This window comes from Syngnathoides biaculeatus, chromosome 9, assembly GCF_019802595.1.
Source record: "Syngnathoides biaculeatus isolate LvHL_M chromosome 9, ASM1980259v1, whole genome shotgun sequence".
Lineage (NCBI taxonomy): Eukaryota > Metazoa > Chordata > Actinopteri > Syngnathiformes > Syngnathidae > Syngnathoides > Syngnathoides biaculeatus.
Genome location: NC_084648.1, coordinates 5,109,817 through 5,124,401, shown reverse-complemented (window position 1 = coordinate 5,124,401; position 14,585 = coordinate 5,109,817).

The window sequence follows — 14,585 nt, the reverse complement described above, 5'->3', positions numbered from 1 at the left end:
TCTCTCTCTCTCTCTCTCTCTCTCTCTCTCTCTCTCTCTCTCTCTCTCTCTCTCTCCTCTCTCTCTCTCTCTCTCTCTCTCTCTCTCTCGCTCGCTCCCTCCTCTCAGTAACAGCCAATTGTAGAGACCAACGTCGCCCCCTGGTGTTTGCATCTTTTCTCCAGTCCATTTTTGACCACTTATTCAGTTGAAGGTCAGGGGCCAGCTGGAGCCCCGAAAGTACGCCAGCCACCATTTTTATTGATAAGTATTTTTTCTTTTCACCAGTTATTTTGAACTCATAGTTATCAGTTGAGACACACAAACATTTCTTCAGCCCAGTCCTGGTTAAGATGGAAGCAAATAAAATAAACGCTGCGGACACAGATACTGACAGAATTGACCCGAAATAACAGTGTGTCACTAATGGCTTTTTACAGTGAGGAGATAAAAGCAGGGCAAACATTTTACGGGTGCATGCACATGATGACATATAGGAGACACTTTCAGACATGTCTGTACCCTTTTAGGCCCAGAAAAGGAACAGGTGTTCTCATCTAGACACGAATTTGTGATTAGATACCAGACTAAATCCTGAGCAGACAAATGACAAGATAGAACAATGAATGATAGTTGACATGATAATGCCAAGTGAAGCATTGAAAGTCATATAACTCAAATGTAGAGTTGTGTGTACTCGCAAATACATGAATAACAAATTAAGAGCCGAATAATGATTCTGAAAGTGTGGTACTACTACTGCTATTGGGACATGGGCTCCGTTACTGGTAGGTGAAACAACCAATTTCTAGTAGAGTTTAGTTATACAGTAATTGTCTTCTAAGTACAGTAAACTAGCATTTTGTCATGCTGTTTGTTGTCAAACTTTATGTAGTTATGTTTTTAATTAAAATTTAATGAGCAACACATTTTATTGGTATCATTATTTTTAAAAAGTTTTTTTTTATTTTCCAGTATTTAAGTGCATTGTTAATATTCAGATCGCTCAGAATTTTACAGTGATTCAGATTAATGTTAAATATATATTTTACAAATAAAAGTCTTTCTTGTGTTTGATGAACACTTGGGCCTACTTCGCCACTGCATTTTAATGTTGGTCATGATGGTAGTACTCAAAAAGCAAAGTATTATTTTGGTGGTACTTGGTCTCTGTCACGAGTTCCACATTTTCAATTTTAGTCTCTCACGGTCAAATTATTGTGTATGCTCTGAAGAATTCTTCACTCTCCCACATAAATTGTTTTTGTTTTTTTAGCTAATCAGAGCTTTTCAATTGCTTCACACATTACTTTGAACCTGATAAGAAAATAACAGTAATACTTGAATCACAAGAACACATTAGATGGAGTGATTAATACTCATTTAATAGAAAATACAGTTATTCATTTAATGCAGCCCTTAAAACTTGTTGATACATCCACTAAACTTCTCAAAACTCCAGATAATTGAGTACTTTTAGGAAGAATCCTAACATTGGTGAAGTGATTTAATGTGGGCGTGTCTCTATACCTGGTTTAGTCTCTCCAATGCATAGTGTATTGTATTTTGAATTTTACATAAAACATTCAATAAAATGTTAAATTTGGGCCATTAATTGGACACTCTAAATTGCCCCTAGTTGTGATTGTGAGTGCAGCTGTTTGTGTCTATGTTCCCTGAGATTGGCTGGCAACTAGTTCAGGGTGTACCTCCTGCCCTCCTGCCTGAGAAAGGTGGGATAGACCCGAGCACTGCTGCGACCCTTGTGAGGATAAACGGCTAAGAAAATAAATGGATGGATTTAATTTTGGCTGTAACAGTACCCCAAAAATGTCATGTTGATACTAACTTGGCTTTGTAGTCAAGTTCTAGCTCACAATCAGTCAAGCAAGCCTTTTTATTTGGCTACCTCACTCAGTAAGGGAACAAAACGCAAATAAATAAATACAACTTTATGAAACAGATTTACGGTATTGACATTCAAAATTTAAAATGTAAACTAAATTGCCCGTAGGTACAAATGTAAGTGTGAATGGTTGCTTGTTTCTGTGTGCCTTGTGATTGGCTGGTAGCTAGTTAGGGCGTACCCTGGCTATTGCCTGAAGATCATTGAGTTAGGCTCCAGCACTCCAGCGACCCTTGTGAGGATAAACGGCTCAGATAATAGATGGATGAATGTATGCTTTTGTGATTGCAGCCAAAGCAGTGTCTAATAATAAATATTGCTTTGGCACCATCCTTGTTCATCTTGGTGCTAGGGCACTATGTTGAAGTGTGCTCAGGAGCAAAAGTTAGACAAAGTAAAGTTGCTACCATCATGTGACAGTTCTGGTGTAGATGAATTACTTAATCGTGAGGCAGTTTCACTTTCTAACCATTGCAAAAATACATTTTGGAATTCAATATGCCGTGTACTATAGCAAATGTTCTGTACTGAAAAATCTAAACTCACAAATTTCTACACCACGACTGAGATAGTTCACACTCTTATATATATATCTTATATATACCTATCTAATATATATATATGTATATATATATATAAGATATATATATATATATCTTATATCTTATATATATATATTACACATACTTGGAATTTGGTCATGGAGTGGTCATTACTTATTCTTTTGTGGTGACAAATGGCTTATAAAAATTATATCATAGCGAGAGATTTTGGGAGGGGCAAACAAACAAACTGTGGCCAGTCTGTTGGCTCTCCCCCAGAAGGCCATTAAAATTTCATACTCTGAACAAAAATGCAATTAAGACATCATTAAGGGGGTTAGTACCCCAAAGGATATACCTCCCGCATATGACAAAGATCTCTAATAAGCTAGTACATTGCTGCAGTTGAAAACAGTTCTTTGGAGAGTACAAAAGAACTGAGCTGTGGGTATCTGCAATGGGAGAAAGTGGGACAACGGTCGTTTTGTGAACTGAAGTCTGTAATGTTTGCATTCAAACAGAATGTCACAGAAGTTAATCGAATGAAATTCCCTTTTTGATCCATAACAAAAAAAAGCATCTTGTAAACTTTTATGATGCTAATATTGATTTTCTAGAGTTCGATGGTCATAACTGCTTGAGGGTTTGTAAAATGATCAGAATGAGTCAGTAAACAACTAATGCTGATGAAAACATTACAGAGTGAGATAACCAAGCCAAACATTCAGTTTCATAATACAGATCCAAAACAAAATGTAGAAATTGTTGGTTGAAAATTAGATACAGATGTTATATAAGAAACAACAAACAAACATGCAGAATTGTTTTGTTTGTAACTATCTAGTTCCCTGATAGAGATTAGCAATAAGAGTGCTGTGCACCCAGATCAGGAAAGACGCATGTACAAAATGGATGTTTGTTGCCTCAGCTCAAAGTGTGTGTATGATCAGTGTCTATCCCAGACAGTTGCAGGGTGACTCTTGGGCCTTGGGGCTATTACTCGGGCTGATGGATGGAGGGACAGCAAAAGGAGTGGTGGTGAGAAACTGCAAAAGGTGGAAAAGACGTAGGGATAGATGGGGCTCAAAGGAAGACTCGGACAGTAGATTAGGGCAGCCTAAGAGGATGGTTGGTGTGAATGGAAGAACAGGGGCCTCTGGAGGGTGAGGTGTTAAAGTGTGTGGAGGAGGGTTGAAGCAAAAGGTGGTGAAGAGATGGCAATCTGGGAGATGGGCTTGACAGCAGTGAATGGTGCTGACATGAAATGGAAAAAAAAGGTTTTTTAGCACACAAACTCAAGCTGATATTATTTGAAGTGGTTGGTTTTCACAAAGGATCATCATGAGTTCTGTACATGTGGTACCTATCATTTCTTACTACATCACTTGGATATAGAAAATGCAATTACAAATGATGAGAGGTAATGGTGAGGTGAAAGTCTCAAGAAAAAGGAGAACTGAGGTCTTTAGTGCTGCTTACGGCATATCCCAGAATTCCCCAGATATCATGCAAATCTGCACCTTTTGAGCATAAAAGTGAGCAGCTGCTTTAAGGCAATGTCATGGCAGGGTTCCAATGATTGATTCAGCATTGCCTAGCCACTCTGCCCGTTACAATCATGGGTGAGTACATTGAAATAGAAGGCCAATACTGAGTACATGGGGATACACTTGAAGTATTGACTTGATTGGACCGAAGTGTGTGTATGTAAAGACTAGTGGAAAGGTGGTTGACTGGTTACAGCGTTGGGCTCACAGTTCTGAGGACTCAGATTGAAAGAGATTTTCATGTTCTCCCTGTACATGCCTGGCTTTTCTCCGGGCACTCTGGTTTCTTCCCACATCCCAAAAACATGCATTTATTGGAGACTCTAAATTGCCTCTTGGTGTGAACGAGAGTACCACTCTTGTTTGTCTATATGCGCTGCGATTGGCTGGCAACCAGTTCATGGCGTACCCTGCTTCCTGCCTGTTGACAGCTGGGATATGCTCCAGCACTCCTACGACCCTCGTGACAATAAGCAGCTCAGAAAATGGATGGATGGATGGATGGATGAGGTAACTAGTGGCTTTGACTCTCCACTGATCCCTCTAAGATAAAACATGGACACCGTAATCAAAAAGAGTTATTGCATTTTGTCACAATTTAAAAGAGTTCCCGTATGTCATAATAACATGTCGATGGCAAGTATTTATCAAAAAAAGACTTATTTTGATTGTGTATTTCTTGCCTTGGTGATAATTCATTTTAGTGGCTGCTCTGTATCCAGCAGTGCACCATTCCTCATCCAGTTCCAAATTCAGATCGGCCAATAGCAAGCAGTCTTTAGATTAACAATCAGTGGCCACATTCGGGCTCACTCATCTGAGCGTGTTCCCAGCTAGTAGTTCTCTAGAGCTGGCCCCTCTTAGGAACATTTGATCAACTTATTATTAGTCTTGCAAGGATCGCGATTTGGCAGCACGGTGGCTCAGCTGGTGAAGCGTTGGCCTCACAGTTTTGAGGACCCGGGTTTAATCTCGGCCCTGCCTGTGTGAAGTTTGCATGTTCTCCCCGTGCCTGCGTGGTTTTCTCCGGGTACTTTGGTTTCCTCCCACATCCCAAAAACAAGCAACATTAATTGGACACTTCAAATTGCCCCTCGGTGTGATTGTGAGTGCTACTATCGTCTGTCTCCATGTGCCCTGGGATTGGCTGGCAACCAGTTCAGGGTGTACCCTGACTCCTGCCAGTTGACAGCCGGGATAGGCTCCAGCACTCCCTGCGACTCTCGTGAGAATAAGCAGAAAAGAAAATGGATAGATGCATGGGTCGTTATTTACCCTGTATGGTGGTCCTTTCTTATTATACAATGAAGAAAATAAATATTTGAACTCCATGTTATATTGCTAGTTCTCCTACTTAGAAATCATGGAGGGTTTCAAATTTTCATCGTTGGTGCATGTCCACTGTGAGAGAGATGATCTAAAAAGAAAATCCAGAAATCACAATGAATGATTTTTTCATGATTTATTTGTGTGATGCAGCTGCAAATAACTATTTTAACACCTGTCGATCAGTTAGAATTCTGACCCTCAAAGACCTGTTAGTCCACCTTTAAAAGTCCAAATATTAACCTGACTCAGATGAACCTGTGCGAGGTTGTTAGCTGCATAAAGACACCTCTCCCCCCATACAATCAGTAAGACTCAAACTTGTAACATGGCCAAGACCAAAGAGCTGTCCAAAGACACCAGAGACAAAATTGTACAACTCCAAATGGCTGGAAAGGGCTACGGAGAAATTGCCAAGCAGCTTTGTGAAAAAAGGTCCACTGTGGAGAAATCATTAGAAAATGGAAGAAGTTAAACATCGCAGTCAATCTCAATCTGAGTGGAGCCTCATGTAAGATATCACCTCCTGGGGTCTCAATGATCCTTAGAAAGGTGATGAATCAGCCCAGGACTACACGACAGGACTTGGTCAATGACCCAAATAGAGCTGCGACTACAGTTTCCAAGATGACTGTTGGTAACACACAAAGAAATCATGGTTTGAAATCATGCATGGCACGGAAGGTTCCACTGCTTAAACCGGCACATGTCAAGGCCCGTCTTAAGTTTGCCAATGACCATTTGGATGATACAAAGGAGTCATAGGAGAAAGTTTTGTGGTCAGATGAGACCAAAATGGAACTTTGTGATCATAATTCCACGAACCGTGTTTGGAGGAAGACAAATGATGAGTTTACTCCCAAGGATACCATCTCTACTGTGAAGCATAGAGGTGATAGCATCATGCTTTGGTGATTTTTTTTTTTGCACATCAGACATGACGAGTGCACTGTATTAACGAGAGGATGACCGCGGCCATGTATTGTGAGATTTTGGGGAACAACTTCTTTCCCTCACTCAGAGCATTGAAGTTGGGGCGTGGCTGGGTCTTTCAAGACGACAATGACCCAGAGCACACAGCCAGGAAAACCAAGGAGTGGGTCCATAAAAAGCATATCAAGGTTCTGGCATGGCCTAGCTAGTCTACAGACCTAAACCCAATAGAAAATCTTTGGAGGGAGCTGAAACTCCATGTTTCTCAGTGACAGCCCAGAAACCTGTCTGATCTAGAGAAGATCTGGGTGGAGGAGTGGGGCAAAATCCCTCCTGCAGTGTGTGCAAACCTGGTGAACAATTACAGAAAATGTTTGACCTCTGAAATTGCAAACAAAGGCTACTGCACCAAATATTAACATTGGTTTTCTCAGGTGTTCAAATCATTATTTGGAGCTGTATCACACAAATAAATCGTTAAAAAAATCATCCATTGTGATTTATGCATTTTTCTTTTTAGATTATCTCTCTCACAGTGGACATGCACCTCCGATGAAAATTTCAGACCCCTCCATGATTTCTAAGTGGGCAAACTTGCAATATAGCATGGCGTTCAAATACTAATTTTCTTCACTGTATAAATGGGAACTGTTTAGTTAAGTGAGGTCTGTTTCATCTTTTTATGCGCTTCTTTTCTGTTCCCTCCATTGTCAAATAAGTGATCGAGTGGGACCTTGACTCAACATTCCATGCCATTATTGCTTTGTTTGTGCATTCCCATATGACACACTAAAAATGCATGTTTATCAGAATCAGAATCATGTATGTCAATTATATCAAAACACAACACAAATTTCTCACCTGTGATTGGAGCCGGTCTAGTACAACAACAGACATGTGCATTGACAAAAAACAACAAAACAAAACAAACAAAACCCCCCAAAAAACACACATTATGGTGCGTCACTGATATTGACTCACTTTGTGGCAACTATGTTGTAATGCCAATACAAATTTATTTTCTGTTGAGAATCATATAAAAAGTCCTTTAGCAATTTAAAGCAGTTTGAAATGACTAAAAGAGCAATTATCTCCTGGTGCAATGACATTTGTCCAAATGGTGAAGAATCTTCAACAAATCTAAGCAGTTTAAAACGACGAGTCATGAAAATAAAAATCTAAACCACAGAGGTCAGGGGAACAGGCCTGTAGTCATTAAATCCAGAGACTTCAGGTTTCTTGGGTACTGGGATGATGGTGGAATGTTTGAAACAGGATCTATTGCAGATTTCTTTGAAAATTAGAGTGAGCTAATCTGTGCAGAGTTTGAGGGCGAATGAGGACAGAAGGTCTAGGCCTTCTGTTTTATTGATCTTCTGTTGTTGATATTAGGTTCTGATGTCTCACATCCTGTTTGTGGATGTTCCATGTAGAAGAGGCAGTCAGAGGTGTGATAGTGGTCGATGGTGCGGGTTGGCATGGGACGTGATAGTTTTATCGAGTTCGAGTTCAGGGTCAGCGGTGCGGCATTTGTGTTAGCTTGATGAGTAATGTAGACATTGCCAAAGATGAAAGTGGTGAACTCACGTGGCAAGTAGAATTATTTACAGTTCAACTTCATGTTGCAGTGAGTGCTGAGCTCTATGACGTCAGTACACCGTTTTTTTTGTTGATATAGTAGCATTTTCTGCAGCCTTTTGTTTTACCTGATAACTCCGTGACACGGTCTGCCTGGTGTAGTTGGAAGCCCAAAAGCATATGCCATTGGGAACGCGATCTATGTTTCTGTGAAGCACAGGGAGTGGGACGTCAGAAGTCTTTATTGGTCTTTGTGAGAAGATGAAGCTCGACCATTTTTTTGGGTATGGAGTGTAGATTTGTGAGGTGAATTGACGGGTGGAGCATTTGGAATACTTTCATACAGAGTTAACCTGTATTCTGTCCACTGCTGTCACCGCTCCAGTAAGTAACTCCAGAGTAAAAAAAAAAAAGATCAATTTGTGAAAGTTGGTTAAAGAAAGTTCAGGGTAGACTCTCTAATGTTGAGCTAGTCGTCTCTTGTGTACATGAGTCATGTAATATCATGAAAGATGAATGAATAACACAAAAACAGAGAATACCAGAGAGCACTCAACCGAGGCAACCACATGGCAAGGCGGCATCTTGAAACAATCACATATTACGGCCGTTGGGCAATCAGTGAGCCTTGGTGAGCATTAAGGGGCATGTGTGTACCACGTTGTCCACATGAGTCAGCCATTGGCAGGTAGTTGGCTGGGAGTTAACTCAATCAGAATTTGCAAATGATGTTTCACCTTCATGGTTTGCTTGACTTAGAGTAAAACGGAGTATAGAATGCATAGTTCAGTTGGAGAACCCTTCCAGCATGTGCGCAGGCCCAGATTTGACAGGGAATTCTCCGACGTATTTTAGGCTTGCTCCACCCAGAGTGCGTAAATCAAAGGTTTGAGATGGAAGAATGCACACAGCCAGAAGAGTGGAGTTGCGTGTCTTTTCTGACTTACAGACACAGAAGAATTGTGTGCACTGTGCTCCTAGCAAGAATAATAATGATGACACTTAAGGAAATTGAGGAAGAAATTTATTCAGCCGAACATACAGTAAATTTACACCCATTTATTGTAAGAATTACAGTTACAGTGATCAATGCCCTATGGTGTGCCTTTCACGGTCTGCATCGCAATGACAGAGCACAAGCTCGATGATACAAGATATTCAATATTTTTTTCAGTTGATAACACCACCACTCTAGAAACATCTCAGTAAACAATCTGTGCATATCTCAGTATGACCACTGGCTCTGATGTTCTCCGCCTGGGGTCTGTTTGGTGATGCAGTGTTTGCCTCCTCGACTGGCTCTCCTCCTCCTGTGGCTCCAAGCTTCACACCTTCGTATATAGAAAACTGCATTTTCCGAGTCTCCCCTGACAGTAGCCTGATCTTTGTACTCATATTCATCTTAGCTGGAACTTTGTTCTTCGTCTAATGCACTGGCCTTTTTCTCCCTAGGGTTAGGTGAGGTGCCCTCAATCACATTCCTCCTACACTCTTTCTGTCACACTCTTGCTCTTGGAAACAATGAAAACTTTAATGCCATAAAGATGCAAGAGATGCTTACATGTTAAATGATCAATTATGTGTTTATAATATATATTCTGCAAGTACATTGCAAGAAAAAAAAAGTAATTGTGAGTCTGTTTTCCTATAAATCTACAACATTAAAAACACATTAAACACATTAAAACCTGAAGCTGTTGTGTAATGTACTTGACGTAAGAATGTAGACTCATTTTAGTATTGTGAAAACCTTCTTGCTCACAAATGTCCATTAAGGTCGTAAAATGAAGAAAAAGAAACTGTGAACTGACACCCTTGCCTCTACTATCACTGGAGAAAAGTTGATGGTCAAACTATTGCAATATACACCATTTAAGTCAACAAAGATTTTATGTTTGTGTATGTGTGTGTGTGCAATACAGAGAGCGTTTGGCATTCAAATAACGAACCAGAATATAAAATGCTTCAACTTCAAACTGCTTTGGAGGATGCTGCCGCTTTCCTTTGGGCTTTTTCGGATGTTTGAGCATATCTTTGTTTATTTAAGCATTGTTGCATTGAAAGTTCACGACACTGTACTGGTTTTGTTGCAGTGTTCTGTGGAATTGTGAATATACCTAAACCTCATAATCACCAAGAAACAGCTTGCTTTTTCCACTGTATTAAAGCCTTGAAATTCTGCCAGTCTATTAGGGGACGCTATGTGTGTGTCAATGGAGTGAGGAAGGTTTGCTTGCTGGTATTATTGGTAATTAGCTCCAAACCCAATTCCCCCAAGACAGAGAGTGAAACACCAATGTATTGTTATGGTTTCAGTGTTGTTCCAGGTAGTATCTCTTAAGTCGTGACTCCATAATCCTCTCATATTTGTTTGGATGAAAAAGTGGACTTAATTTGTATGGTTCAGGCTCAGCCTCAAATGAGCTTGCATGGGAGAGGTATGCGGAGAATTATAGTTTGCTGGAGTACTTTATCTGTCCCTTGATTTATGTCTACTGGTGCAGTCATGGGTCTCTTTTCAGCTCTGTCAAGTGTACTTAATCATTATTAAATTAATTTCTTGATGTTTGTCAAAATAATCAGTCTGCCATCTGCAGAAAAGCTGGCTAGTGCTATGCGACCATTCTTGTCAATGCAGTAATTCCAGCATAGGTCAAAAGTCAACCACTGATTTGTGTTGTTGTTATTGTCTCGGCAGTTTTAACGACTGGTACCAAGAAGGGAAAGCGATTGCCTCAATAGCAAAAGTATATGAATAAAGGTACTGGTACACACACCTTAGTGAGTTAGTTAATCACTCCCTTAAAGATAGATAGATAGATAGATAGATAGATAGATAGATAGATAGATAGATAGAGATAGATAGATAGATAGATAGATAGATAGATAGATAGATAGATAGATAGATAGATAGATAGAGATAGATAGATAGATAGATAGATAGATAGATGGATTGAGGCAAACCATAAAGAACCACTGAGTCAAAATGGTAAAAAGAAAATAGAATGGCTGCCTTTATGATAAACAAGAGCTTTGTAGGTGCAGTATGATAACTAATAAAAGTCCATGAAATGAACAATGCCGGAGTAAGGATGGAAGGTTGGGGGATGGGATGGGGCCGACCCAGGAGTCTCTACAATCAGCTGAGGCATTGCAGAGTTTACTTGCTGTCAGGACAAAGAACCTCTTGAAGTGCTCAGTATCAAGAGAGCAATCAAATGCAAATGCTGCTCTTTCCTAAAAAAAGGCACCGAAGAAGTTGACATACATGTCACTGTTTAATGAACACAAATGTACCTTTTTCACTCTTGAACATTTTTTAGGGCCATACAATGCCTTCGACATTATAGATCAGGTTTGGCGGAGGCATTGTCTGTACCATAATTTTTGCATTTCCACCACAGTGAGGGTTTGAATATTTGCTTGCACCTGTCTGTTTCTCCTAGGCTTGGATGGGGTCTCTCCGATTAATGTCATCTTTTTTCCATCCATACATCCATCGAGCAGAAGACAGTCTACATTCTAAACTGGTTCCCAGTCAGTCCTAGGGCACACAGACAACCATTCACACTAACATTCGCACCGCCACTGAGTGGGAACTCAACCCACACTGCCTGCACTTAAATCAGGCGAATGCACCACTGCATCAGTGATCGCACTTTCTACCTGCATTCTAAAACCATTCATGGTAGGCAGTGGTGGCTCCTGATATGGGAAGTCGCCCGAGGGTGGCATTCTGTGGGGGGCTGCACAGAAAATCTGTTGAAAATGGATGTTTCCACTTAAAAAAGTGCTTAATTGTTGGTTGGGGATGATTAAAATGTGGTAACCTGATGTAATTTCCTCCCCTTATCCTTGAAAATAATAAAACAATTTGTTAGTTTCACAAATTTTAATCAAATGAACTGATGTAGATTTTCAAATTAAGTAGATTCAAATTAGTTTTTTTTTTTCAACGAAAAGTTTGGTGTGGAAGAATATGACCTGAGTCATCTCATCAAAAATCAAACACAGATTGTGAGCCAGACCCCCTTCTACAACATCTACAACCTTACAAATCCTCTTCTGGAGATGAATTCCACTTGTATGAAGTCCTTCAAGAGGAATGTAAAGCTGAGTGTCCAACCACTACTGACTGAATACCTGTAGTCTGTATTGCTTACATGAAGGCAGGCTTTTATGTAATCACTTTCCCTAATGATCATACCGTCTCGTACATTTTTCGATACCTCTTCATTGAACGTTACAAAAAGTATGTGACCAGAGTAATGTTGACATATCTGATTGTAGAAAATCATGTGTAAAACGTTTGTACAATGCGTTACAGTCTCCCACTAGATTCTTGTTGATAAATAAAGCGAAAGTTTGGTCCGCTGTAACGTGTTTCCCTCCCTGGGATGTGATGAATGGTTAGTCTGGGCAGTGCTATTGCGGCAAATAATTCTTCCATTAGTGTCCATGATTCTTTCATGCTGCAAAAACAACTTTATGCAGTCTACAGGGGGAATTCTGGCTAAGCAACACTAATATGTGTCAAAGACCTTTATCTTGAGTGTTTCCTTTTACGCCATAGTCTGCAACATAAATGATACTCCAGAGATTACATTCTCGGATTCGGTTGAATGACATTAATTATACTGTCTACAGGTATACTACAACTGGGTTTAGCATTCATCCAAAATTATATTGCACCCCAGTAATCTACCAAATAATACTACTAATAATGTCAAAACTAACCAAAATAATCTGATTGAGTTCCGAATAATTTTGTCAATGCTACTTTAATCTTTCAGCCCAAAAAGTTCTTTTATTAGGCTGACTGATGTTGCTGCTCGTGTTTGCAATGAAATGAGTGTCATATTAAAGATAAGAAATATTTGTAGATTTGTGTGGATACAGTGGAGATGTGCATAGTTGTGGTTTGGCTTTCACAAATTCAGTTTAGTAGTATCTTGAAGCTCTGTCTCTTGAGCAAGACTACAAAGTACTATTGTAGGAACTTTTCTTAGTACAAGAAATGTAAGGACAAAAAGAACAAAGTATTATTAGAAATGAGAACTAAATGTTTTGGGGTTTTTTTTCCAGGCAGTATGCTCACATTAATCAAAAAAAAAAAAAAAACATCTATTGCCCCCCCATCTAATTTGTGCCTTGCCAACACTGTCAGTGTGCTTTGCAAAGGAAAGCAATAGAGGTGGGAAGTTTTAAAGGGAGACCCAACATGATGAACTAGGCCTGACACACTGCAGTTCTGGTTGGCTGGCTTAGATGAAGGAGGTTGATAAGGGATGGAGGGCACAATTTACAAGTGGGAAGTACAACAAGTAGAACAGTCATACATACAGTTCTAGGTTCTAGGACCATATAGGGTTTTTTAATTAGAATTTTCAGAGATACAAATAGCAGTTGTATCAGTGGGAATGCATCTTTCTTTTAATGAATGCACACATGCACCCTGCTGTGCATTGCACACATACACGCAGCACATATACGAACATCTAATCCTCACTTCTCTGCACCGCTGGCTTCACAATTAACGGATCAATTTTACCCCTGATACACCCTGGTCCTCCTCAACACGGTTTGAACGCGCACACGTCAACGTGTCGGCACGTGTATGTGCTCTTGATTGCCACAACAGCAACAATCAACAAGGGGCCGATCCATCAGCTGTCAGTCCTGCTGTGACGTTTTAATTAATTACACAGAAGGAGACAAGGTCAACACTGCTCACCATGGTGGACTGCTGGCCTTGCCTCTCTAAGGGGGATCAATAAGGATTTACACGCACCCAAAGACTGAGACTCTTACAGGGAGTTATTAAGGAAGTGGGAATCGGCGTTTTTGAGTGTTCCGAGGACTTGAACAGGCGTAAAGGATGTCAGAATGGGAAGGGTTCACCGTAGGGGCGCTCTTAAATGGGACTTAATGGCGCTAATGGATCCTAGAGAAGAGAGAAAAAAATGTTAAAATGGTGGCATTTATGATACATGCTTTATATTGCAGTGTGTATAATGGCAAGGTTTTCATTTTTATCACAAAATTATCTAAGCACATACGTGTTTGATAGACCTACAACTTTTTTTAGATTAAATCTATAGTATTTTCGTTGTTCCCAGGCTTGGTATTATTGTAACATTATAGGTTCTGCTCAACCTGACTGGTGAATACTGCTCAGTCAACCAGGATGGATCACCTGGTAATGCTCATACAAAGACCTTTTATTTTTTCCCAAATGTATTATGAAGTGGATTGGAACTGTGCCACATGATGCAATATGATCCCTTAATGGCCAGATTTATTAAAATCCCATATAGCAGGTGCTAAATTTGCACGTTCACACAATTGAATGGAATTGCATTCTGTTGGCAATAGGTTTAAAAGTGGTGAAGACAGCTGTTTTTAAGAGTTTTTCCCCCCTATGTAGATCTAAATATTCTGTCCATGAAAAATTTGAGAGAGCACCTCAAATGCAGAAAGAAGTTAAAGGTGATGGAATTGGTTAGTCGAAGACAAACCAAAATATTACTGAAATAAAGAAAACATAAATATTGCACTGATAATTTTGGGGAGCTACTGACCGCAGAAAAGCGATTTTTATACAAGATTTAAATTGTCCCAAGTCACGATCCTGCACAACAATGCGTTGAAAGATGTGGAGACTGTGCCAGAAAAACTGTTCTCGTAGAGGTCAGCAATAGATGTTGTTACAATGCAGTGAAACGACAGAAAGATGTCTGAATGAGTTGAAAGTAGTTTTTATTATAGCTGATA